Source organism: Marmota flaviventris, chromosome 4 (genome assembly GCF_047511675.1).
Source record: "Marmota flaviventris isolate mMarFla1 chromosome 4, mMarFla1.hap1, whole genome shotgun sequence".
Lineage (NCBI taxonomy): Eukaryota > Metazoa > Chordata > Mammalia > Rodentia > Sciuridae > Marmota > Marmota flaviventris.
The window spans coordinates 112,096,070-112,123,714 of record NC_092501.1 but is presented as its reverse complement, the minus strand read 5'-3'; positions in this window follow the sequence as shown (position 1 = coordinate 112,123,714).

Sequence of the window (27,645 nt, the reverse complement as noted above, 5' to 3'; positions counted from 1 at the left end):
ATATTATTTTTTTTATTTCTTTTAAATCATGTAACTTTTTACTGAGAGAAAAAATTAGACAAGTAATTGAAAGAATTTTGAGAAACCATATTGATAAGAGATACAGCATTCTGAGCTTTGTTTATTTCGATATTCCTTCCTATTTTAGAATATGAAACCCTTACTGAGACAGAAGGATATATTTTTAAATTTTTTTATTCATTCTATATGATTGGATATCAGGTATGAAATTGTCTGCTTAAACATCTAATAAAATTTAATACAGACTAGAGCTAGAGAGAAGAGCCACATTAACAGATTAGCTTAAATTAATTATGTTTCTGTAAAGTTGTTTGAAATAATTTTTTTTCATACTTCATTTTTTCCCTCTTGGGTTTCATAAATAAAAAACAGAGGAGAGACCTAAGACAAAAGCAATGGTGTGTTCCTACAACTCATAAAGAAACTTCTTTCAAGAACAAAATTAGGTATTGAGGCAATTTTCCTTCAATTTTGAACCTGTTACACTGTACTAATAAAAAGCCTGATATAGTGTTTAGCATGAACCTTATGAAGCTATAACATCTATTTGCTAAATGTGCTATACTATTCTAATTGAAAACCATATTCAGCAATACCATTAAGGTAATTAGAAGCTCCATTGTAAATTAACTTTAAGAAAACTAATTTTCCAGATAAGACTGCATGGATAATGCAGGCAAATATGTAGTAATAACTGTAACTTTAAAGTATGTTTACTGTCTAAAGGGACACTTTAAGGCTTAACTTTTCTGAATGTGACTAATTTTCATTTAACTTTTTTAATAGTTGAATCTTTTTATCTCTTAAAAAAACACATTAACTTCAGATCACCTGGTTTATAATAAGTTGCTTATTTTATTTGTAATTAAAATAACATTATAAAATTTTTGAGTTTTATGTATACTGATATATAATTTGCTCTACACTAGAGAAATATCTTTAAATCAAGAATAGAAAGATACTTCAAAGATAAAATGACTATGAAAGCAAACCAATTATATACAAATAAAATCTAGAAACAGTTTTTAACAAGCATTATTAGCTATGGATGAAAAAAAAATGAAGTGGTTAGGGGAAAATAACAAAGCTACCCATAACATTAATATACCCTGATGTCACTTGTCTGTGTGTTGCTTTGGTAAATTTGACTAATGAAGAACGTTTCTGTTGGATTATTTACTGCTGTTCTAAATTTCAAAGACAGCAAAGAAACTGTATGCAGAAGCCAAGTCACATTCTAAAGCTGAGCCTTCCTGTAGAGTCAATGCTGGGTTAATATTTTCGTGATAATCACAGTTTCTAGCACATGCATGTTGAAATATAAGTCAAACTGAGGCAAGTTTTACAAGGGAATATGGATAAAACTTGTTCTTGTCTTTCCTCTGAGAGATCTTTCACAAATTCCCAAGCTAAAATAGATATTACCATTATATCCTCCTTTGTACCAAATAACTCCCCAGATATAAGTCTCAACAGACATTGTTATAATTAATTTACCATTTTATGTTCTGGCTCTGTACATTCTTATTTGCATAAATATTTTTGCCTTAATCACCACTATATCTGGATCACCCAACAGAGTACCTAGCATATAATATATACAAAGCAAAAAATGGAAGACTACTTAAGAATGGACTTTACCAATTGTTCTTTCAGAAAGTTACTAAATTTCTTTTAAGTCTTAAACATTTTACATGGAAATTTAACATGTGCTCATCAAAAACCTTCAAAATGCAGATATTATAATTGGGTGTAATTATTTATTTAAGTGTTTCTCTGACTTATAATCCTTCCACGGAAGAGAAATCTAAGCTTCTTTTATAACTCAAGTCCTGCTTCAGTACCTATCTAATATGTCTAGAAAAACTTCTAATTAAACTAGATGTGAAAAAGTATGAAGCTGATCAGAAAGAAATGATCAAAACATCTTTTTATTTGCCTTATTAAAATATGATATTTAAGTTGTAAAAAAACTGAGATGCTTAAGTTCATAATCTGTCTACCTATTCATCTTTCTATCATCTGTCTCTCTCTCTCTCTCTCTCTCTCTCTCTCTCTCTATATATATATATATATATATATATATATATATATTTACACACACACACACAAATATATATGCAGAATATATAACTCTCTTAAACCATATTTTCATGAAAAAAGAGTTTGTGTTTCCATTTTTGTAAAAACCTGCAAAAATAAGTTAGAGAAAATCATCTGTTTTAGCCTAAAGATTGACTGCTGTCATAATTCTAATGTTCATGAACTTATATGGAGAATAATATATATATATATATATATATATATATATATATATATATATATATATATATATATATTGCTACAACTGAGACTTCCCCTTAATTTAGAGTGTAAGGCAACATAAGTGGCTACTTTATCCACTTAAATAACAGAATTGGTGTGCTATCAGATCACCATACAATTTAAAACTTCTTGGCAGAAACACAATTCAATGATATTATGTAGCAAAAATGAGGGAGATATATCAAAATACCTCTTGATGGTAATTAAAAGTTCAATTGAGTTTTGTTTTGTTTTTGCCAAAAAAAATGTTAATCATGTTTCTGCTGAACATATGGCATGTAAATATACATATATAAGTAGTATTAAAACATCATGATGTCTTTTAATGTTTCTTAATTCAAACTTAATAATTATGGGAAGGAATTATTGATTTTTAAAATTAAATTGGATATCTGAAATAATCAATACATATAACTTTATTTTCTGTTCTTCTATGGATTAAACATACTTATGAACTGAAATGGATCCTTAGAAAATTTTAGATAAAACACATTTTGTCAGTGGTCTATCAAAGCAGTTTGTAATTAGGAACCCCGCTACTCTTTCTGTCAGCTTACTTACACTTTTGATGTCTTTTCATTGGTCACACCAAGTTAATTGCTATAAGGAACTAAGTTAATAAAACACAAAAATCAGAAACAAAAAGAAAAAAGATTCTTAAAAAATTAAAGAATTTGCAAATAAAAAAGTAATTTCCTTACAGCTAAAACAATAATTCATAAATACAACTTTGATCTTGTTTTAAAAGGAAAAAACAACCGAAACAGAAACAGAAGCGTGCACTGATCCTAGATAAGTTTCTTAAACTGGTTTAAGGCCACATATTTCTAAAATAAGCAATGTTCCAACAGCTTTGCACACAATTTGTTAATCCAGGTCCTTTGGGAAACAGATATCAAGAAATGATTAGGTACAAAAGATACTTATTAAGGGTAATGTTTTAGTGAGCTTTTTCACTGCTGTGACTAAAAGGATCTGACCACAGGAAAAGTTTATTGAAGAGGAAAAGTTTATTGAAGAGCTGATGGTTTCAGAGGTCTCAATCATTAGACAGCAGGCTCCATTCCTCAGGACTCAAGGTGAGGCTGGACATCATGGCAGAAGAGTATGGCAGAGAAAAGCAGCTCACGTTGTGATAAGGAAGCAGAGAGAGAAAAAAAAAAAACCTCCCTCTACTCTACAGATGCAAATATATACTCCAAAGCCATGCTCCAATTCCCACCTCCTCCAGCCTACCACATCAATTACCACTCAATTAATCCCTATCAGGGGATTAATTCACTGATGGGGTTAAGACTCTTTTAACCCAATCACTTCTCTTCTGAACCTTCTTGCAATGTCTCACACGTGAGCTTTTTGTCTCACACCTGCCATCCAAACAATAATAGTTAATATTTTTGAGAGAATGTTGAGAGGGAGCCAGGAGTGACTCGGAGTAGTAGGGTTAGATGGCAATGAAGATCTGACCTTGAGTGATGGTCAGGAGGAAGGAAAGAGGGCTGGATGGAAGCATGGTAGCCTGTGGTACACAGTTCGTTAGCCCTTGAGTAAGTGCCCTATGAAAAGACTGACTTCTTCTGGATATGGGACTTTTGTCCTATACTTGCAATGTTCAATAAAGTTTGGGAGCATCCCGCAGGAAATGCGGCCTTGCAGAAGTGCAGTGATGGACCCCAAAGCACATCAGCTGGGGTTGTATGTCAATTGTACCTCTGCATTCAGAGACCTGAGATGCTCCTTCTCACAGTTGCCTCACTTGCCTTTTACCAAGATTTTATCTAGACTAATTCCATACACATGAATCCTTTGTCTTTTCTAAAACACATATCCTAAAAGTTTACCTTCAGCTAGTAGTACATCATTGTAGAATATGAAAGACAACTGTTGCCTCAAACATAGACACACTGTGAATGTAAATCTTAATAAGTGTATGCCCTTGAGGCCAAGAAACAGGCTTCTCCCAGATACATCATTATGAACATCCAAGGGTATATTCACTTTTCTTTGACAGATTAAAAATCCACAGTCTGCCACAGCTATATAAAATTTTATGTCCTCAATTTTCTTCAAATTACCAATGATCCTGAATACTTTCAAGAGAAATCACAAACCATTATGACCTCATTGACTCATTGACTATTGTGAATTCATTGTCTAAATTATAATTAATAACTCAAAAGTTGTTTTCCCAGAGAAGCATTATGTAAAGTACATACCAGAGTTGATTCACTAAAATATGAATCCCTTAGAGGTATGGGAATTTCAAGAAACAGACAAAAATAAATGTGTAGAAACATTCTTTGCATACTATTCCTAAATATGGGGTGGGGGAGCTAATTGAAATAATTTGGTAAGCCAGTGAGTGTCCTTAAATACGATTTTTTTTTTGTTCTGAAAAGACTCTTCATGTTTTTGAAGACTTATTGTTCCACAATGGATACAGTTAAATCTCAACAGTATTGAAAATCATTTGAATAGTCTGAGTTTACCATCAGAGCTCATGGACAAATTGGCAAAATTATCAAATGATTTTGAAGCATTTGTTAAAATTGTAACAAATGGCTAAGTTAAGAGGATGTGAACTTTCATATTTCAATTTAAATCATTGAGGAGGAGGATGTAGGATTTTCAAGAATCAAGAAAGTTTGATGTAAAAGAGAAAAAAAATAAAGAATTAATATGTTTTTAATTCTTCCTAGAGCATGTTATCCGACTGAGCAGGAAGGACAACAAAGTCAAGTGTGCCAATAATTCTATTAAAGAACACCTCCAAAATATGCTGGAAAAGAAAACCTGGCAATCAGTCCATTAACATTACTTAAAATGCAAGAGTGGCCAAAAGAAATCAAACCTCGATTTAGCTTCTTTTTTATTTCTAGAAATGGGAGGCCTCATTTCCATTGTGAAATTTGAGCTCATCATATGTATTTCCCCAAGGACAATGAAGCTAGCAATATTATATCGAATAAAGAAAAAAAAGATCTGCAATTCCCTTCTCTTCTAAAATTAGCCAGGCTCATAGGTTTTCTAACCATACATTTCATTCTTCTATGTGAAAACATCTTTGCTTTAGATCTATTTCACCATTTGTTTCTTATTCTTTGCTTAATCACATTTGTGGCATCATGTAAGGCATTTGAAAAAGGTTTTTAAAAAAGATTTTCAAAAGATATAAATTGAAAGATTTTCCTTTTCTTTGACAAGTTAGCTCAGGTTTTATTCACTTTCTCATTCAACTTGAACTCTAAAACTGAAAACAACAATTACTCTAGTTTATTATAAATTTTCTTTCAGTAATTCTATTTTTTCAATATGATTATGTACATAAAAGAGTTGAATAATATACGTCTACTTTGTGAATCCCAATATCTATTCTGAAGAAAGCTGGAATTCATCTTGATGATTACTTTCTTCAGTATATTATAGTCCTTGAACCTGTCCTTCTGAAATCATCAGTATCAAAAAATCAGGTGAGCCTATTTTTCAGGATCTCTGGAAAAAATAATATTCTATTTCTAAAATCATTAGCTGAACCTCTATCCTTATGAAACTTTATGTGCAATAAGTCCTTGTGTGTATATGTGCATTTGTGTATAACTATTCATGTTGACAGCCTTTATCACTTTGTTTTCAGCTAATGGTCATACTTGTTTGAGCTATATTACAACAACAACTTTACAAATTATCTTCCTTTCTTTGCTTTTTTTGCCCTGGAAATAAGTTCAACTTGATGTGTTAATCCTGGGGTTTATGTGAGTTCTGTATATGGGTCATTTTATATCTTGTTATGTTTCTGTTGAATGTCCTAGAGACGAATCTCTATTTTTGATGACTTGTGAGTCAAATCCACAAAAAGCCAAATTCCACTGTTTCCCTCCTTGGTATAGTACCTGGGATATCACCTCTGTCAGTGCCATCTGCATGACTAGCATCCAGCCCAAACTGGACCCCAGATTTGCCAACATATCACAATGGATTCCTTCCGTATATTTTGGTCATGCCTCTCTATCCAGATAGATTAACATCTCTTGAATATCTCCCCAGAGGATTATAAGAGAACATACCCCTTATTTTATGATAAACATAATTTTAAAAGATCTTAAAATTCTTCCATATGAAACATATTTATCATGATCATTCATAATCCTAGAGTCAGGAGAAATAAAAAATGGATTGGAATTCTTAGGGAAAATATTAAGGTAAAATATTTGGATTCATATGAGACTTTCAAAGGTTGGAAGAAAAAAAGTCTTCTTTTAATCTGTAGGGAAATATTTATAGAGAAACCCACATAGCAACTCAAAAGGCACAAAGTGTATCCTATTAATATACCTCAAAGTTACTGTGAGGTACATATGAATTGGGAAATCTTACCATTTGTAGATCTAGAAAGGATTCCAAGTCTTCTCTAAAAACATCAACTACTTTCTTATGACAGCCCCTGATCAAAAACCACCAAAGAAAACTACACTGAACTCATCTTGTAAATATTATTACTATATTTTGCATACTTTCAACTATTATTAAGTACTTGGATATAGGATCTAGATGTGAATCTCACAGCAGGAAGGAAACACTGTAATTCCTGATGCCATGGACCAATGTTTCCTCTTCATACTGAATCTGCATATGTTTGCAACACATGTTTCTATTATTATTATTGGTTATTTTTATTTCAGTAGAATAAATTGTGCGGCTATGCCATGGATCTTAGTTGCATAAATTTCCAGCAATTTTAGTATCCGGACTACTGGATTTTAGTGGTGGAAAAAAGACCACACTGGTACTGGTTTGGATTACATACATCATGTTTTACATACATCCCATTTCCTGACCTGTTTACTACTCAGAATGTTGATCTGATAAGTTTGTCAGCTATATTCAGCATTAAGAAATGTGATTCAACTGAAGTCTTTAGAAAATTAAGCTACTTGAGATTCTCTGTCACCTGTTCTTGGGAGTAGAACTAATTCAAATAATTTGAGCTTAATTTCAGACCATAAGTTAAATTTACTTAAACAAATAATTAAACCAGGATTTTCACACTTTACAATCATGCTTATTACTGAATATACTTCAAAAATAGCAATTGACCCTGTAGGAAGTTATCTAGGTGCTAAATATATATGCATGGACTAATTAATAAAAATCAAGAGCTGTTTTTTTTAGTATAACCACCAAACTACTATATGCAAGCATAAAACTTTAAGCAAAAAAATATATTATTAATTAAGAAAAATTCCTAGTAGACAGTAAAAAATGACCATCCCCAAGTGTGAAATCAAATTAGCTTTATAGTTAGAAACAACTATATATTTTCAACAATTGCCCTCCTAAGATAGGTTTCTGGAAAGGCAATCACACTAACATAACTGGGTCTTGTATTACTCAAATAGCCAACAGAAAGATATTTCCAAGGGAAAATATTATTTTTATAAATGTTAAATTTTAAAATTAGAAATACAAGAATGAACTCTTTCCTTATCCAATTTTTAACTCTATCTCTTGCACACTACTACTATTCTAATAAATCTGTTCAGTTTCAATAGAATTTTATTTAACACAATCTTCTGTTTACTATTATTAAAATACTGCAATCCTTTCTTTTGCTTATTTAGCAAAAGTCAAACTTTGTATTGGCTGTAGCAAGTGACTCATAACTTCTTACCCTTTAATTGAAAACCAAAACTGTAATGAGATTTTGTGTTATATGAGAGGCCATTAAACACAGTTACACATACCACAGCCATTCTGGATGAAGATCCAGAAGAAATAGAGTTTATTAGACTACATGGTTACTTATGTCAATATTAGAGATAAACAAACTGAGAAAAGATACTGTTTGTTTTATTCTGTTGAATTTCATACAATTAGCAATTTTACCCAGAAAATATATTAGAAAATTCCAAGCTAAAACTTTTAAACTTGACTAGTATAGTCAAGTTTAAAATTAATTATAATTGTCCAGATAGATTAACATCTCTTGAATATCTCCCCAGAGGATTATAAGAGAAAATATCCCTTATTTTATGATAAACATAATTTTAAAAGATCTTAAAATTGTGTGTTGTTCTCTTCACTGAAACCAAAATAAAAAAAAAATTTCAATTGGCCAACAAATTTATGTTTGTTACCCTACTCAGTTGCACCCTTGGAACTCATGAAAACGCTATGAAGAAGCATCTTATAGAGTTCCAGTAATCATCCTACTGATTTTATTTTTATTATTTCTTCTGTTTTTCATAATAAATGTTACTTTAAGCTTCTGTATAAAGAATTTGAGGGAATTGTCAAAAGCATGCAGAAGTAAGGAAAAACAAACAGAATAGGTATTTTTATGCAAATCTAGCTATTTAAATGGGAATCAGGTTGAAACAGAGAAACCCTTTTATAGCAGAAAATCACAATTTTGATAAACATTGAATGAATTCATTTACTCTAACTTAAAATCCTTGTTTTTATCTGTTCTGGCTGCTATAACAAATTACCATAGACCAGGTGGCTGAAATAATAGAGATTGATTTCTGAAAGTGTTGGAGACTGGGAAATTGAGGATTAAGGTGATGCAGATTTGCTTCCTGGTGAATGCCTTTTCTGATCTGTAGACAGGCTGCTTTTATCAGAGTCCTTATAGGATGGCAAAAGAACTCTAGTCTCTTCCTCTTCTTATAACATTAGTCACTTCATGTAGACCCTGATGTCATGACTTCATTTAAGTCTAATTACCAGCCAGGGCTATCAAGGTTCAAGGCTTTAACATGTAAACATCTGGGGGCCCCAAATATTCAGTCCATGATAATACCATATATCCCAAATAGGTCAACTGAGTTAACAGTAAACACTAAATCTCTGTTTATTAATTTTTTCCCCATAGAGCTAGGAAATCAAACAAATTTTGTATTCTTTATCTAAGCAGAGTAGTAGTAATGTCACTAAAATTCACTTAACTGACATTTCAAATCAGAAAATTGTTTCATTTCTCCTGATAATATAGTGTTATGTAAAACATACCTAAGGCAGAGTAAAAACTCAACTTTCACTTGATAATTAAGTTTTCTGCTTATGGCTACAATAAAAGTCATGCTTTCCTACTATTACATGGACAATGATAATTTTTTTTTTATTTTACTTATATAGTAGTTCATAGTATAAAATTTCTTATTGCTAGGGCTGCTGACTTTCTAAATTTATTTCCTCCTGTGTTGTATATTTTTGCAATGAATTCATCTTCAGCAAAAGTATACAGAGAGTAATGTATACTGGAAGTGTCCTTTTGGAGATATTTAGGGGTTTTGTTTTGTTTACATATATTTTTGCTTGTTTGTTTTGCTTCTGGCAGTTTCCTATACATATTATCAGTTCAAGACAAAGTTTCACATTAACATTCCAGTTAAGGGACTCAACCGCGTGGATAGAAGAATTAAACTATTCTACAGTGTACAATACACAAATTGACACATTTCTAGGCAGATTAATGTTTTGTGAGCTTATATTTATGGGAAAATTAAGCTTAAGTGACAGATATATAGTTTCAAAACCTCCCCAGCCATGCTATGTTCAGCTACTGATTACTACTCTGACTTTGAGAATTTTTCTTTCTTCATGCTGTTTTTAAAATTGTATTTGTTATAAATGTTAAATATTTGGAAGTCCCCAAAATTATGACAACTATGGATATATAGCAACACTGGTGATTTTCAACCTACATGTGAGTCCCTTGCGAACAAGTATTTACTAATTTGTTTTTTAGCATTCTGGGTTTCCTTCTCAGAGTGGTGTGGCGATAGCAATTCAACACTACTTTTTTTTTATTTTGTAGGCTTGAGCAAGAGAATAAATATATTCACAATTCCTAATACAAGAAAACAGAGAACTACAAATGAAAGAATTGACATTAAGATTGGAATTTGACTTTAAGTATACATACAATAAGCATTATAATAATCAATAATGGACAAAATGATGTCATGTGATAACTCCTAAAATGAAAACACAATATCATAAATATAACATTTTTTACAAAAATTAATATGAATAATACAAACATAGTAAACACAATGAGATAATATTAGACAAACCTAAATAAAGGATGATTTGCAAGACAAATGGTTTGTATTTTTCTGAAATGTGAATTTAAAAATGAATATCATGAATAGAAAGAAAGATTGGAGAACAATTCTTGATTAAAAAAAATTTAAAAGTAGAAAAAAATGGATGGAAAGACAATGAGTGATCCTAAATCAGATTTCCTATCAGGGAAATTAAATAACTGATCCATTATTAATTATATTGCCCCCAAACTATGGAATTTCAAAGATTAATGGAAGCAACCAAAGTAATCAATAAAGATTGCATGAAGAAAGGACCAGTACAATAGGAAACTTTTCATGAGGAAAAAAAAAATACTAAAACTAAAAAGAAACAAAATTTACAATTGAAAGGGGGCTTGTAAAATGATAACATCATGCCCTATCTTAAATTTCATACCAGATAATCTGTCATTTAATAATGTAGGTAACTTTTAAACATTAAATGCCAGCCACACTATTCATGAACCTTTCTGGAAAAACACATAAAATGTTTAGTTTAACAAAAAGGCTATTATGAAAGAGAAATTAAATAAGTAATAGTGAAAAATACTGAGTTAAAGTAATCCTATTTGATGCTGACCATAAAATAAATAATAACTTACCGAGGAGTATCCAAACAAATAAAAAATATAGGCCTGCTTAGAACCAATAATATAGTGCCTATGAAGAACTTATTTCAGCAGTAAAAACAACTGAAAATGGAAGAATGGAAAATAATATTCCATGCAAAATGAAACCATAAGAAAGCAGGAGCAGCTATTCTTATAACTTCCAAATGTTGACTTAAAAATATCTGAAAAGAGAAGAAGTAGATCACACTGCATAGTGATCAAGGGATTCATCAAAAAGAAAATATAATAGTATTAAAGACATATGCACCTAAGGCTGGAACACTCAATTTTATAAGATGAACATTATTAGAACTAAACAAATATAAGATCCAATATAATAATAGTGCATGACTACACTTTCAACTTACAGATCACATAGAGAAAAAAGTCAACAAAGAAACACTAAGCTATATGATAGCTCAAATGAACATAAAAGATATTTATGTCTTATTGCATCCAATGGTTGTAGAATAAACATTCTTTCTTCAACATATGGAGCATTCTCTATAATGGACTATATCAGCCCACAAAAACAAACAAACAAACAAAAAATTTCAATACATTGGGGAAAAAACTTAAAAATTAAAATCAGATCATATGATTTTCTCTGATCACAATGAAATGAAATTAGAAACGAATGACAAAAGAAACTAAAACCTACCAGAACTAATGGATCCATAAGAACATGCTAGTGAATTAATAATGGATCATTGAAATCAAAAGGGAAATTTTAAATAGGCTTCAATCAAACAATAATGGAAATTCAATATATTGAAACTTATAAGATTCCACAAAAGAAGTACTAAGAGGGAAGTTTATAGAAATAAATGCCTCGAATAGAAAACACCAGAAAAAAATTAAAATAAACAACCTAAGGATGCATTTCAAGTATCTAGAAAAGCAAGAGAAAATAAAAACAAAATTAGTTGCTGAGGGAACTACCCTTCCAGCATCAACTTTGGGGAACTTGAGGGTGCAGAGAAACCCTCCAGAGATGGTTTCAGAGAACAACATCTACTTCACTGTGCAGCAAAAAATAGCTTTTATAGTGTGTATGTGCCAATTTACATATAACAGTCAGAATTGGCCAGAGGTGATACACAACTTATCATCATACAGGAGTCAAGACACCAAGAGTCCAGAAACTGCCACATAGGCCGACCTTGCACCAACAGGGGAATAACTTGTCAAAGGAACAAGGAAATTGTACTTGCCAATGTTCTGACAACACTTTGTTCCCAAACATAGTGTTCTATGTTAGGACTTCCTGATGCACAATGAGCAAGATAAGTATTCCTCCATGAGGGTCCAAGGTTAGGCCCTGCAACAATTTGTAAAGTAAATAAGTAAATAATATCAGAGAAGAAATAAAATTGAGTATAGAAAAATAATGCAGCCGATAAAAGAGAGAGTGTTGTTGTTGTTTTTAAAGATAAACTAAGTCAACAAATCTTCTACATGCCTAAGAAGAAAGATAGCAGATTCAAAGAAATAAAATTGGAGATGAAAAAGGAGTCATTACATACGATACGTGAAGAATTATTAGAGACTATTATGAACAAACATACATTCACAGCTCAGAAATTCTGGAAGGAATTGATAAACTTCTGATGACCTATAACCTACTAAAATTGAACCATGAATACATAAAAAACATAAATAGATCAATAATGACTATTAAGATTCTATCATTAATAAAAAGTTTCCTAATGAAGAAAATTCCATGACTGCATGGCTTCATGGCTTCACTGCTGAATTCCATAACAGGTTTAAGGACCAATTTTTCTCAAACTATTCTATGAAATTGAAGGGGAATGGATTCTTCCTAAACTTATTCCACAAAACTAGCATTATCATGACACAAAACAGAATTGAACAGAACAAAAAAGGAAAACTATTGACCAATATCTCTAATGAACATAGCCTTATAAATTCTCAACATAATACTACCAATCAAGTATAGCAATATAGAAAAGATTATTTATCAAGTGGAATTTATTCCAGAGGTCAAGATGGGTCAAGATACACAAATCAATTAATACAATACATCACATGGACAAAATGATGGAAAAAATAATGAAAAATACTGCACAGATTTATAGAAATAACATTCCTCTACAAAATAAAGTCATATATAACCAACTCACAGCTAACACCATCTTAATGGGGAAAATGTCTAAGATCTGGAGTAAAACAAGGATGTGCACTGGCAACATTTTTATTCAAAATACTACTGGACGTCTTAGCCAGAACAATTAGGCAAGAGAAAGAAATAAATGTTCTACAAATCAGAAGAGAGAAAATTGATACTTTTCTATTTACAAATGACATAATTCTACAATGAGATTACTGAGAAAGGAAACCCATTCACAATAGTTACAAATGAGGAAATAATGTCTTTAGAGTTCTTGGATCTCAAGATTTAATATTGTTGAATGTTGACATTAACATCTGGCAATCATCTATAGGTTAAACAGTTTCAAAGTCCCAGCAGCCTTTCTTATATAGAAACTGGTAAATTTATTATAAAATTATATAAAAACCACAAATATTTATGATGCTTTGAATAATTTGGAGAATGAAATAGGAATAGTTACATGATATCAGGACTTTAAAACTCACACAATATAGACAATGAGGAATTGGCATAAGAATAATATGCAGATTAATGGTACAGAAGAAAAAAATCACAAATATATTCACAAATATATGGCCATTTAATTTCAGATGAACACGTTAAAGCAATTTATGGGAAAATAATAGTATTTTCAAACTACAGTGAAAAAACTGGATCTCCATATGGAAAAATAATGAACCTCAATCTTTTCCTCAAACAAATCATTTAAATTATTTTAGTGAAATAGCACAACATAGACTTTTGTAGAAAGCACAGAAGAAAGTTGTGACATCAAGTTACTTAAATATGAATTATAAAAATCAGAAAAAGCATATAACAATAAACAAATTGATAAATTATACTTTATCAAAATTAAATATTCAACTCTCAAAGATGCCATTAAGAAAATGGGGCCAGGCATGGCGTACACCTGTAATTCCAGCAGTTTAGGAACTGAGGTAGGAGGACTGTGAGTTCCAAGCCAGCCTCAGCAACAAGGAGGCACGAAGGAAATCAGTGAGTCTAAATAAAATATAAATAAAGCTGGAGATGTGGATCAGTGGTTGAGTGCCCCTGAGTTCAACTCCCAGTAGCACCTACCCACCTCCAAAAAAAAAAAAAAAGAAAAAGAAAGAAAAGAAAATGAGGATATTGGTGTAAAAAAATACAAAGACTGTATTTATGAAAGAAGTTTTATCAATAATATATAAAAAACTACAGCTCTACAAGATAAACAACACATAGTGTTCCTAGAAGTGAGAGTGTTAGCAGTTTCAGAAAAGTGCTATAATATGAATCATTATTTAATGACTATCATTATTGTCATTTTAACCATTATTTTGGAATACTTATTCATAAAGAATAAAATGACATTTCAATGTAAACTTATATGCATATTTAACTAGAAATTAGTGGGGCATTTCCCTTTTTATGAGAATATTTCTTTCTTACTACATTTCATAAGTTTTGGAACAATTTATTTCAACAAATATGACTTGATTGTACATCTTTGAGAATATCCAAAAAATCTAATAAAACTTCATAAATATACCTTCCTGAAAGGTAAGTTATTTAAATGAGTAATAAAATATAAGTGAATTTTTATTAATTGAAAGGGAAAAGCATGACAACCGTGTGCATCATATTTTTCAATCAGTGTCAATCAACACAAATTTCCAGATTATTTTGTTTGCCTTATACTACAAATGTATTATGTATATATAATACAAATGCCTTATAATACAAATGTAGTAACATGATTAATGAAATTTTAGGAAGCCTTGTTAAGGAATTGAATTTTAATCTGAAGCACAGAGCAATGAGTGAGTATAAATATGTGGAAAGAGAGGTTATTGGTATTGAATTTCAGCCATATTTTGGATCATAATGGCTTGAAATCTAGAAAGCTGGATTCACATGGCCAGTGTAAAGAAATACAATGCAATTTGTTCTAGATTTTAGGTAAAAAAAATGGAGGCAATTAAATCAGAGAAAGATTTAGGAATAAGTTCTGAGAAACTTGTCATGAAGTCATGATGAAAATATTATTTTCAATGATATTTTCCTTTATCTAAAGTCATTAAAATAGATATCTTATAGTAAAATTATTAATCATGTGGCTTATGTTCTGTGGTGGCAATGGGAACTGTGTTGTGATCATTAATACTTGAACTAAATTGGACTACCATGTGAGCAATCACCTCTTTATGTAATATGGCATATTTGTCAGTCTGGACATAGTTATACATTTCATTTGCTTTTTTGACTTTATTTTTACATTTTAGAGGAATTTGTTTTTTACTCAGGATCATATTTCCAGCATGATTTCGCATCTAAATCCTGATAAGACATAGAAAACAAGACTATTGGTATTTATGTTAGGGTCCTTGAGGATGAGGGGAACAATCCAAGGCAATTAACTCAGGAATATTTTAGGTGGATATGTAATAGATAGAAAACACATTTTGAACTTTTTATGCATATGAAAATGTTCTTTCTCCCAATATATAAGCATTTACAAACAAATCTATATAATCTTATACTAATAAATGTATACTGTTTTTACCAGACAAATAAACTTTTTCAGGCTATAGTACTAATAAAGATAAATATTTATTTAAAAAATCAGATGTTTTCCTACTTTTGGGAGTAATGTTCCAAAGAACAACTTTTTGGTATAGTGGACCTCATGTACAAATGTGGTCCCATAAGATTATAAAGAAGCTTAAAAAAAATCCTACCACATGGTGATATCATAGCAGTTCTATTGTGTCATGATTTTATAGTGCAATGAATTGCTGCTGTGATTGTGGTGATGCTGGTATTAAAAAAGTACTATACTGCCAGTTATATAAAAATGTGCACTCACAAATATGCACAGTATATAATACTTGATGATGATACCAATAAATGACTAATATTGGTTTATGTTGTTATACTTTTTATCAATAGAGTTGTTATATTTATATATTTAAAGTTTATTTTAAAAACTTATGCCCTATTACATAAGAAACATCTTTACACATCTTTTATTCATTAAATCTCTTAGCTGCATCATTTTCTCTGTGTTTGATTTAGTTTTATGTTAATTTGTTCATCATCATTCTAGCAGCAGTAGGCTGTACCATATAAATATATCATCTAACTTCCATGTAAACCATCTAAGATTGTGTAACTACATTCTATAATATATGATGAAATCACCTCACTATGCATTTCTCATAAGGTGTTTCCTTTGTTAAGGAATATGTGATATACACAAACACACACGATTGCTTGTTAACACTTTAGTCTTTATAAATAAAATAATAAAAAAGTTGAAATGACTGTAAGTACCTCATAAAATTCATTTTTTTGCAATAAGTCTAACAAGTAAGTCCTGTTACCAGTAACCTTTAGCTTGTTAAAACTGAAAGTTATGTTTTCAGGCAATTGGGTGATCATATTGGTGATCAATTAGCAAATGAATAATCAGAAAGACTTAGTTGCACATAAAATAGACAAAGAAAATAGTGACAGTTTAGGGTCTAATGCTAATGGTGTTCTATGCCATATTACATACAAAACTCCATCACTCTAGTTGACTCATTTACTGGGTGAGTCATATGAGTAATCAGAAAGACTTAGTTGCACATAAAATAGACAAAGAAAATAGTCATAGTTTAGGGTCTAATGCTAATGGTGCTCTATCTGTATGTGATACAGAACACCATCACTGTAGTTGATTCATTTAGGTATTCTCTGAAATTGGTTCCTTAATTGACAAGTGTTGTCAAATGTAATAAAGAGGATAGTCAGTCAGGCTGGAAATGTCTATATTGTGTCTCATATAAACATATGTTATTAGTGCCATTATTGTGACATTTGTCATTTAGATATATATCAATTTCCTTTTAAAATGGTAATATTATTTTACTGCTAAATTTGCAAAATCTGTGATACAAATTGGCAGAAGGGAAATAATATGAAATGTTAAAATAAAATTTTTATCTCCTAGCAACTGAACAGAAATAAGAAGACAACTGCATGAAGAGGGCTTAACTGTGGGCCTGAGGTTTACTGAATCACAGCACTTCCAGCTTTTTACACCATCAGAGCCTTCTAACAATTCAAATTTTTCTGAGTTTCTTCATTGATAGTGACTGGAGAGGGGAGCCTCATCTGTGATGGTACATTCTAGATCATATTAGCAAGTCAATCCCAGAAGAATAGAATCCTGGTGGTACATTTATTGTTATATAGAACATAAAGGTCATTGAATTCATATAGAATAGAGGAAAGCATTGTTAAAGTATAAAATGAAATAATATATTTGATTTTTTTCACCATGATCAAATTACTAAACATTATTATCCCTTATTAAGATATTATGTAAATCCTTGAAAAACCTCTAGGCAATGTAGGAATTCTGGAGTCTTTGGAAGGATTTTGGTAGTTTGAATGTACAAGCAAGGCTGAGCCAGGTCTCTACCAGGTCACTTACTCTTTAAAGAATGAATCCACTAAAACATACAATGTGCAATAAACTTAGTGGATGAACTGGATAGACTTTCAACAGTATAAAATACATTTCCATTTACTATTAAAATCTATTATTTCCCAAAAATTAAAATAGTGTTGTGGTTTTCTAACATATTAAAATGTATATAATATGCTCAATATTATGATTATAATCACTAAAAAAACTATTACTAATGAAATACTATTAATAATCTTAAAAAATAAAAATAATTAATTACATACACAAACACACCTACATTCCATTTATTGTATGTCTGAATTGCAAAAGAATTATTAGAATAACATTGGTCTTGGAAAATTATTAATTTAGCAACCATTTCTCTCCTATTAAGCAAAGAGTTTCAGGTCATTATCAGAGAGAGAACAATAATCATGGGTTCTAAATCACAAAAATGCCTTAGACTTTCTTTGTAAACCTTTTTCTACCACATACCTCCATTTAAATATATAAAACACCTCACCTGCCAGGTAGGGGAAGGGTGACCACCGACAGAAAAGGCCCAGTGGTCCAGGGCGGGACAGAGCTTCCAATCACTCCTGCAAGGTAGGCGGGCCTGCGACCCACCGGCAGAAGAGGAGCAGTCGCCTGCTGAGAGGCTGAGCCGCCCCCTCCCCCTGCGCCGGCATAGTAGAGAGAACTGGGACCAAACACAGAGCAGGCCCAGCAGCCTGCTGAGGGGCAGAGCCGCCCCCCACCCCCCTCGCCTGCCAGGTAGGGGAAGGGTGACCACCGACAGAAAAGGCCCAGTGGCCCAGGGCGGGACAGAGCTTCCAATCACTCCTGCAAGGTAGGCGGGCCTGCGACCCACTGGCAGAAGAGGAGCAGCCGCCTGCTGAGAGGCTGAGCCGCCCCCTCCCCCTGCGCTGACATAGTAGACGGAACTGGGACCAATCACAGAGCAGGCCCAGCGGCCTGCTGAGGGGCAGAGCCGCCCCCCACCCCCCTCGCCTGCCAGGTAGGGGAAGGGTGACCACCGACAGAAAAGGCCCAGTGGCCCGCGGCGGGACAGAGCTTCCAATCACTCCTGCAAGGTAGGCGGGCCTGCGACCCACTGGCAGAAGAGGAGCAGCCGCCTGCTGAGAGGCTGAGCCGCCCCCTCCCCCTGCGCCGGCATAGTAGAGGGAACTGGGACCAAACACAGAGCGGGCCCAGCGGCCTGCTGAGGGGCAGAGCCGCCCCCCACCCCCCTCGCCTGCCAGGTAGGGGAAGGGTGACCACAGACAGAAAAGGCCCAGTGGCCCGCGGCGGGACAGAGCTTCCAATCACTCCTGCAAGGTAGGCGGGCCTGCGACCTACCGGCAGAAGAGGAGCAGCCGCCTGCTGAGAGGCTGAGCCGCCCCCTCCCCCTGCGCCGGCATAGTAGAGGGAACTGGGACCAAACACAGAGCAGGCCCAGCGGCCTGCTGAGGGGCAGAGCCGCCCCCCACCCCCCTCGCCTGCCAGGTAGGGGAAGGGTGACCACAGACAGAAAAGGCCCAGTGGCCCGCGGCGGGACAGAGCTTCCAATCACTCCTGCAAGGTAGGCGGGCCTGCGACCCACCGGCAGAAGAGGAGCAGCGGCCTGCTGAGAGGCAGAGCCGCCCCCTCCCCCCCGCGCCTGCAAGGTAATCGGAACTGAGACCACCATCAGAACAGGTCAGACCTGCAACCGAGAGACAGAAGAGGCCCAGTGGCCTGAGGAAGGGTAGAGCCGCCCCCCCCCCCACGCCTGCAAAGTAGGCGGACCTGCGACCCACTGGCAGTACAGCCCCAGAGGCCTGCAGAGGGGCAGAGCCGCTGCCTGCGCCTGCAAAGTAGGCAGAACGGCGACCACCGACAGAACAAGCCTAGCGGCCCGCAGAGGGACAGAGCCGCCGCCCGCGCCTGCAAGGACGGCGGACCTGCTACCGACTGGCAGAGCAGGCCCAGCGGCCTGCCGGCGTGGTAGGCACATTGCCCCAATTGGCGGAGGGGCAGAGCCGCCGCCCGTGCCTGCGAGGGAGACTTTGCAACTATACAAGACCAATATAAATATATAGGGGGAAAATTCAATAGCACAACAGTTTCACCAAGAAGAAAGGAACGCGAACAGTATGAAGAGACAAGGAAAGAAAGGACCACAAGCATTGCAGGTCAACTCAACTTTAGAAGAGGTAATAGCTGCAGCTGATGGAATGTCAGATAAAGAATTCAGGATATACATGCTTCAGATGATCTGGAGTCTCAAGGAAGACATCAGACAGCAAAATCAGACAATGAAAGATCACTTCAACAATGAATTACATAAACAAATCCAAGAAGCAAAAGATCAACTCTACAGGGAAATAGAGGTTATAAAAAACAAACAAACAGAAATCCTAGAAATGCAGGAAGCAATAAGCCAACTTAAAAACTCAATTGAGAATACTACCAGCAGAGTAGAACACTTAGAAGACAGAACATCAGACAATGAAGATAAAGTATTTCAACTTGAAAAGAACATAGACAGCTCAGCAAGACTGTTAAGAAACCATGAGCAGAACATCCAAGAAATATGGGATAACATCAAGAGACCAAATTTAAGAGTCATTGGGATACAGGAAGGAACAGAGTTTCAAACCAAAGGAATGAGCAATCTATTCAATGAAATAATTCGAGAAAACTTCCCAGACTTGAAGAATGAGACAGAACCCCAAATCCTAGAAGCCTACAGGACGCCGAATGTGCAAAATCATAAGAGACCCACACCTAGACACATTATAATGAAGATGCCCAACATACAGAACAAGGAGAGAATTTTAAAAGCTACAAGAGAAAGGAAGCAGATCACATTTAGGGGTAAGCCAATCAGGATAACAGCTGATCTTTCAACACAGACTCTGAAAGCTAGAAGATCCTGGAATAACATATTTCAAACACTGAAAGAAAATGGGTTCCAACCAAGAATTGTGTTTCCAGCGAAATTAAGCTTCAGGATGGAAGATGAAATTAAAACCTTCCACGATAAACAAAAGTTAAAAGAATTTGCAGCTAGAAAACCATTTCTTCAAAACATCCTTGGCAAAACATTACAGGAAGAGGAAATGGAAAATAACAATGAAAACCAACAGTGGGAGGTAGGACACTAAAGGGGGGAAATAATCAAAGTGGAAAACAAACCATGTTTAGTAACATAAATAAACAAATATGGCTGGAAGAACAACCCATATCTCAATAATAACCCTAAATGTTAATGGCTTAAACTCACCAATCAAGAGACACAGGCTAGTAGAATGGATCACAAAACAAGACCCAACAATATGCTGCCTACAGGAGACGCATTTGATAGGAAAAGACATACATAGGCTGAAGGTGAAAGGTTGGGAAAAATCATATCACTCATATGGACTTCGGAAACAAGCAGGAGTATCCATACTCATATCAAATAAAATAAATTTTAAGCCAAAGTTAATCAAAAGGGATAAAGAGGGACACTACATACTGCTCAAGGGAACCATACACCAACAAGACATAACAATCATAAATATATATGCCCCAAACAATGGTGCAGCTATGTTCATCAAACAAACTCTTCTCAAGTTCAAGAGTCTAATAGACCACCATACAATAATCATGGGAGACTTCAACACACCTCTCTCACCACTGGACAGATCTTCCAAACAAAAGTTGAATAAGGAAACTATAGAACTCAATAACACAATTAATAACCTAGACTTAATTGACATATATAGAATATACCACCCAACATCAAACAGTTACACTTTTTTCTCAGCAGCACATGGATCCTTCTCAAAAATAGATCATATATTATGTCACAGGGAAACTCTTAGACAATACAAAGGAGTAGAGATAATACCATGCATCCTATCTGATCATAATGGAATGGAACTGAAAATCAACGATAAAAGAAGGAAGGAAAAAGAATTTATCACTTGGAGAATGAACAATGGGTTACTGAATGATCAATGGGTTATAGAAGACATCAAGGAGGAAATTAAAAAATTCTTAGAGATTAATGAAAACACAGACACAACATATCGGAATCTATGGGACACATTGAAAGCAGTTCTAAGAGGAAAATTCATTGCTTGGAGTTCATTCCTTAAAAAAAGAAAAAACCAACAAATAAATGATCTCATACTTCATCTCAAAATCCTAGAAAAAGAAGAGCAAAACAACAGCAAAAGAAGTAGAAGGCAAGAAATAATTAAAATCAGAGCTGAAATCAATGAAATCGAAACAAAAGAAACAATTGAAAAAATTGACAAAACTAAAAGTTGGTTCTTTGAAAAAATAAACAAAATCGACAGACCCTTAGCCATGCTAGCGAAGAGAAGAAGAGAGAGAACTCAAATCACTAACATACGGGATGAAAGAGGCAATATCACAACAGACACTTCAGAAATACAGAAGATAATCAAAAATTATTTTGAATCCTTATACTCCAATAAATTAGAAGATAGTGAAGGCATAGATAAATTTCTTAAGTCATATGATCTGCCCAGATTGAGTCAGGAGGATATAGACAACCTAAACAGACCAATATCAATTGAGGAAATAGAAGAAACCATCAAAAGACTACCAACTAAGAAAAGCCCAGGACCGGATGGGTATACAGCAGAGTTTTACAAAACCTTTAAAGAGGAACTAATACCAATACTTTTCAAGCTACTTCGGGAAATAGAAAAAGAGGGAGAACTTCCAAATTCATTCTACGAGGCCAACATCACCCTGATACCTAAACCAGACAAAGACACTTCAAAGAAAGAAAACTACAGACCAATATCTCTAATGAACTTGGATGCAAAAATCCTCAATAAAATTCTGGCCACTCGGATACAAAGGCACATCAAAAAAATTGTGCACCATGATCAAGTAGGATTCATCCCTGGGATGCAAGGCTGGTTCAATATAAGGAAATCAATAAATGTTATTCACCACATCAATAGACTTAAAAATAAGAACCATATGATCATCTCGATAGATGCGGAAAAAGCATTCGACAAAGTACAGCATCCCTTTATGTTCAAAACTCTAGAAAAACTAGGGATAACAGGAACATACCTCAATATTGTAAAAGCAATCTATGCTAAGCCTCAGGCTAGCATCATTCTGAATGGAGAAAAATTGAAGGCATTCCCTCTAAAATCTGGAACAAGACAGGGATGCCCTCTCTCACCACTTCTGTTCAACATAGTTCTCGAAACACTGGCCAGAGCAATTAGACAGACGAAAGAAATTAAAGGCATCAAAATAGGAAAAGAAGAACTTAAATTATCACTATTTGCAGATGACATGATTCTATACCTAGCAGACCCAAAAGGGTCTACAAAGAAACTATTAGAGCTAATAAATGAATTCAGCAAAGTGGCAGGATATAAAATCAACACGCATAAATCAAAGGCATTCCTGTATATCAGCGACAAATCCTCTGAAATGGAAATGAGGACAACCACTCCATTCACAATATCTTCAAAAAAAATAAAATACTTAGGAATCAACCTAACAAAAGAGGTGAAAGACTTATACAATGAAAACTACAGAACCCTAAAGAGAGAAATAGAAGAAGATCTTAGAAGATGGAAAAATATACCCTGTTCATGGATAGGCAGAACTAACATCATCAAAATGGCGATATTACCAAAAGTTCTCTATAGGTTTAATGCAATGCCAATCAAAATCCCAACGGCATTTCTTGTAGAAATAGAGAAAGCAATCATGAAATTCATATGGAAAAATAAAAGACCCAGAATAGCAAAAACAATGCTAAGCAGGAAGTGTGAATCAGGCGGTATAGCGATACCAGACTTCAAACTATATTACAGAGCAATAGTAACAAAAACAGCATGGTACTGGTACCAAAACAGGCGGGTGGACCAATGGTACAGAATAGAGGACACAGAAACCAATCCACAAAACTACAACTATCTTATATTTGATAAAGGGTCTAAAAGCATGCAATGGAGGAAGGATAGCATCTTCAACAAATGGTGCTGGGAAAACTGGAAATCCATATGCAACAAAATGAAACTGAATCCCTTTCTCTCGCCATGCACAAAAGTTAATTCAAAATGGATCAAGGAGCTTGATATCAAATCAGAGACGCGCCGTCTGATAGAAGAAAAAGTTGGCTACGATCTACAGTCGGTGGGGTCGGGCTCCAAATTCCTCAATAGGACACCCATAGCACAAAAGTTAATAACTAGAATCAACAAATGGGACTTACTCAAACTAAAAAGTTTTTTCTCAGCAAAAGATACAATAAGAGAGGTAAATAGAGAGCCTACAACCTGGGAACAAATCTTTACTCCTCACACTTCAGATAGAGCCCTAATATCCAGAGTATACAAAGAGCTCAAAAAATTAGACAATAAGAGAACAAACAACCCAATCAACAAATGGGCCAAGGACCTGAACAGACACTTCTCAGAGGAGGACATACAGTCAATCAACAAGTACATGAAAAAATGCTCACCATCTCTAGCAGTCAGAGAAATGCAAATCAAAACCACCCTAAGATACCATCTCACTCCAGTTAGATTGGCAGCCATTATGAAGTCAAACAACAACAAGTGCTGGCGAGGATGTGGGGAAAAGGGTACACTTGTACATTGCTGGTGGGACTGCAAATTGGTGCAGCCAATTTGGAAAGCAGTATGGAGATTTCTTGGAAAGCTGGGAATGGAGCCACCATTTGACCCAGCTATTCCCCTTCTCGGTCTATTCCCTAAAGACCTAAAAAGAGCATGCTACAGGGACACTGCTACATCGATGTTCATAGCAGCACAATTCACAATAGCTAGACTGTGGAACCAACCTAGATGCCCTTCAATGGATGAATGGATAAAAAAAATGTGGCATTTATACACAATGGAGTATTACTCTGCATTAAAAAATGACAAAATCATAGAATTTACAGGGAAATGGATGGCATTAGAGCAGATTATGCTAAGTGAAGCTAGCCAATCCCTAAAAAACAAATGTCAAATGTCTTCTTTGATATAAGGAGAGTAGCTAAGAACAGAGTAGGGTCGAAGAGCATGAGAAGAAGATTAACATTAAACAGGGATGAGAGGTGGGAGGGAAAGGGAGAGAGAAGGGAAAATGCATGGAAATGGAAGGAGACCCTCAGAGGTATACAAAAGTACATACAAGAGGAAGTGAGGGGAAGGGGAAAAATAATACAAGGGGGACAAACGAATGTCAGTAAAGGGGGCAGAGAGAGAAGAGGGGAGGGGAGGGGAGGGGAGGGGAGGGGAGGGGAGGGGAGGGGGGATAGTAGAGGATAGGAAAGACAGCAGAATACAACAGACACTAGTATGGCAATATGTAAATCAATGGATGTATAACTGATGTGATTCTGCAATCTGTATATGGGGTAAAAATGGGAGCTCATAACCCACTTGAATCAAATTGTGAAATATGATATATCAAGAACTATGTAATGTTTTGAACAGCCAACAATAAAAAAAAAAAAAAAAAAAAAAAGAAGGCTGATTCACAATGTGTTAGGGAGCAGGAAAATGGGAGGAACTCTAGATAGGGCAGAGGGGTTGGAGGGGAAGGGAGGGGGCATGGGGTTAGAAATGATGGTGGAATGTGATGATCATTATTATCCAAAGTACATGTATGAAGACCTGAATTGGTGTGAATATACTTTGTATACAACCAGAGATATGAAAAATTGTGCTCTATATGTGTAATAAGAATTGTAATACATTCCACTCCCATATATAAATTAAAAAATAAATAAATTGTTTCAATATCTCAAAAAAAAAAAAAAAAAAAAAAGAACAAATAAACAAGAACACAATAGCATTTACAATCACTCTAAAAAACATGCAGTACTTAAGTATGCTTTTTTTTTTTTTTGTACTGGGGATTGAACTCAGGGGTACTTTACTACAGAGCTATATCCTCAGCCCTTTCTATGTTTTATCTTGAGATTTAAGTTATTGAGACTGTTTTTGAACTTGGGATCCTCCTGCCATAGGCTCCCGTCACAGACATTATAGACGTGCCCCAACATACCAGGCTTAGGTATACATAAAAAAAAAAAAAAAAAAAAAAAAAAAAAATATATAAATAAATAAATAAATAAATATATAAAACAAGCCCCTCACAAAACATTCAGCAAATGAGTCTACACATTGCCAGAAGGGTTATATATGATTTATATGATAGAATAATTATAATTAAAAATATTTAGAATTAAATGTGCTAAAAAATTCAAATATGAAATGTGCATGTGTATATACATATAAATATATATATATATACATATATATATATATATATGTATATATATATATATATATTTATATGTGTGTAATATACTTGTCTATTCTGTTATCCTGGATGTTGAATCTTATCAATTAATGAATTAATTAGATTAATTAATTAAAAAACTATATACTTAAGTTACCAAGGAATGTTTATGCATCAAATTTTATTTATTTAATGTAGTGATTAAACAAATAATATGTATTTAAATTAATATCCTCACAATTGATGAACCTCATATTTAGGGTCTATTAGCAGATGTGATTCCAGACTAAATAAACAATATAATCTTAAAAGTCATCAAGGAAAATTTAAGTTAACATAAAAAAAATGAAAGGAAGAAGGGCAAAGTAAGGAAATCAATACTTATTAAAAATCCATCATGTGCTTATGCATTGGTATATATAATCTTGTGTCTCCTTTGAAATGTAAAAGGTTCATGGTTTGAATGAGAAAAACTGAGTGTTGCATGAGATTTTGTAACTTTCAGAAAATAATGCATCTAGTAATTTCCAAACTAGGGTTCTTAGTCTAGATCTACCTGATTCTAACACTCTTGTACTCTTCAACAAATAATAAAACACACCAGATGGAAATTATAGCAAAGATTTTGCTTCAAGATTTTCACAATAAATCACTAATAGAAGCAATATTTTAACACGAGAATATCACTGTCATTTCAGTTGCTTTTCTTCTTATTTTTGACTTATTTTGACCAAACTCTTACAATACAAATTGTGATGCAGATAATATTGCTTTAATTCCAATAAAATATATTTTAGTGTATCTACTTAGTATTGCTATACGGCCTCTTATCCAACTTCTTCCCACGTGTTTTCTAATTTCTTTTACAAAATAACTGAGCAGGACAAAATCTGTAAAATTGAATGATATGAAAATAGTTTCTTTGTAGTTCAAATATGGCCAAATATAGATATTTTCATGTAGTTCATAGTAAAATACAGACAATTCCATATAGTTCAAACTGATACCATCCAAATTTTATATGAAAAGTATAGGTGGCTCATGAATCATCAGTGAATTGATCAAGTTCACATAAATAGGGAGTAGGAGATCTGTAACCCAGTCTTTTGAATGTCAAGTTGAATACAATTTTCACTATTTTACAGCTGTCTTTAGTGATGATAAGTCTTTCTGAAGATAAAACAGAAAAGGCAACTAGAAAAGTATTTTCAGTGCACTCCATGCCTAGTTTTTCATCTTTGATCCACTGTAAAATTGCTCTTCTCAGTGATTTACTATCCACTTGGTTTCAGTTGTTGGAAACAGGTAAAAATATGGAAATAACAATATCCTTTGGGAGCTAAAGCAGGGAAAATTGAAGCAGACAGATTACTGGTAGAAACAGAATCAGTCACAGTAGTTCAGATCTTTTTTAAAAGGAAATGATTTTCAGTATCCATATAAAAGTTATATTTCACCATAAATATTTGGCACATGAAATTTAGGCTTTGAAAAAAGTTCTTAAAGTTGCCATACAATGGTACAATATTAGAAAGCCATTCAGTGCTGCAATTGATTTCTTTCATAAATTATAAGAAAAGCATTCTCAAATTACCACTTCTATAGTTATATAGCTCCATATATTCCCACATGATGAATATTTAATGATAATTAATAAGGAACAGAAAATAAACATTAATTCAGGGTATGTTTCCATATGCTCTAATTTATAAAAATAATTATTTGCTCTTGCAT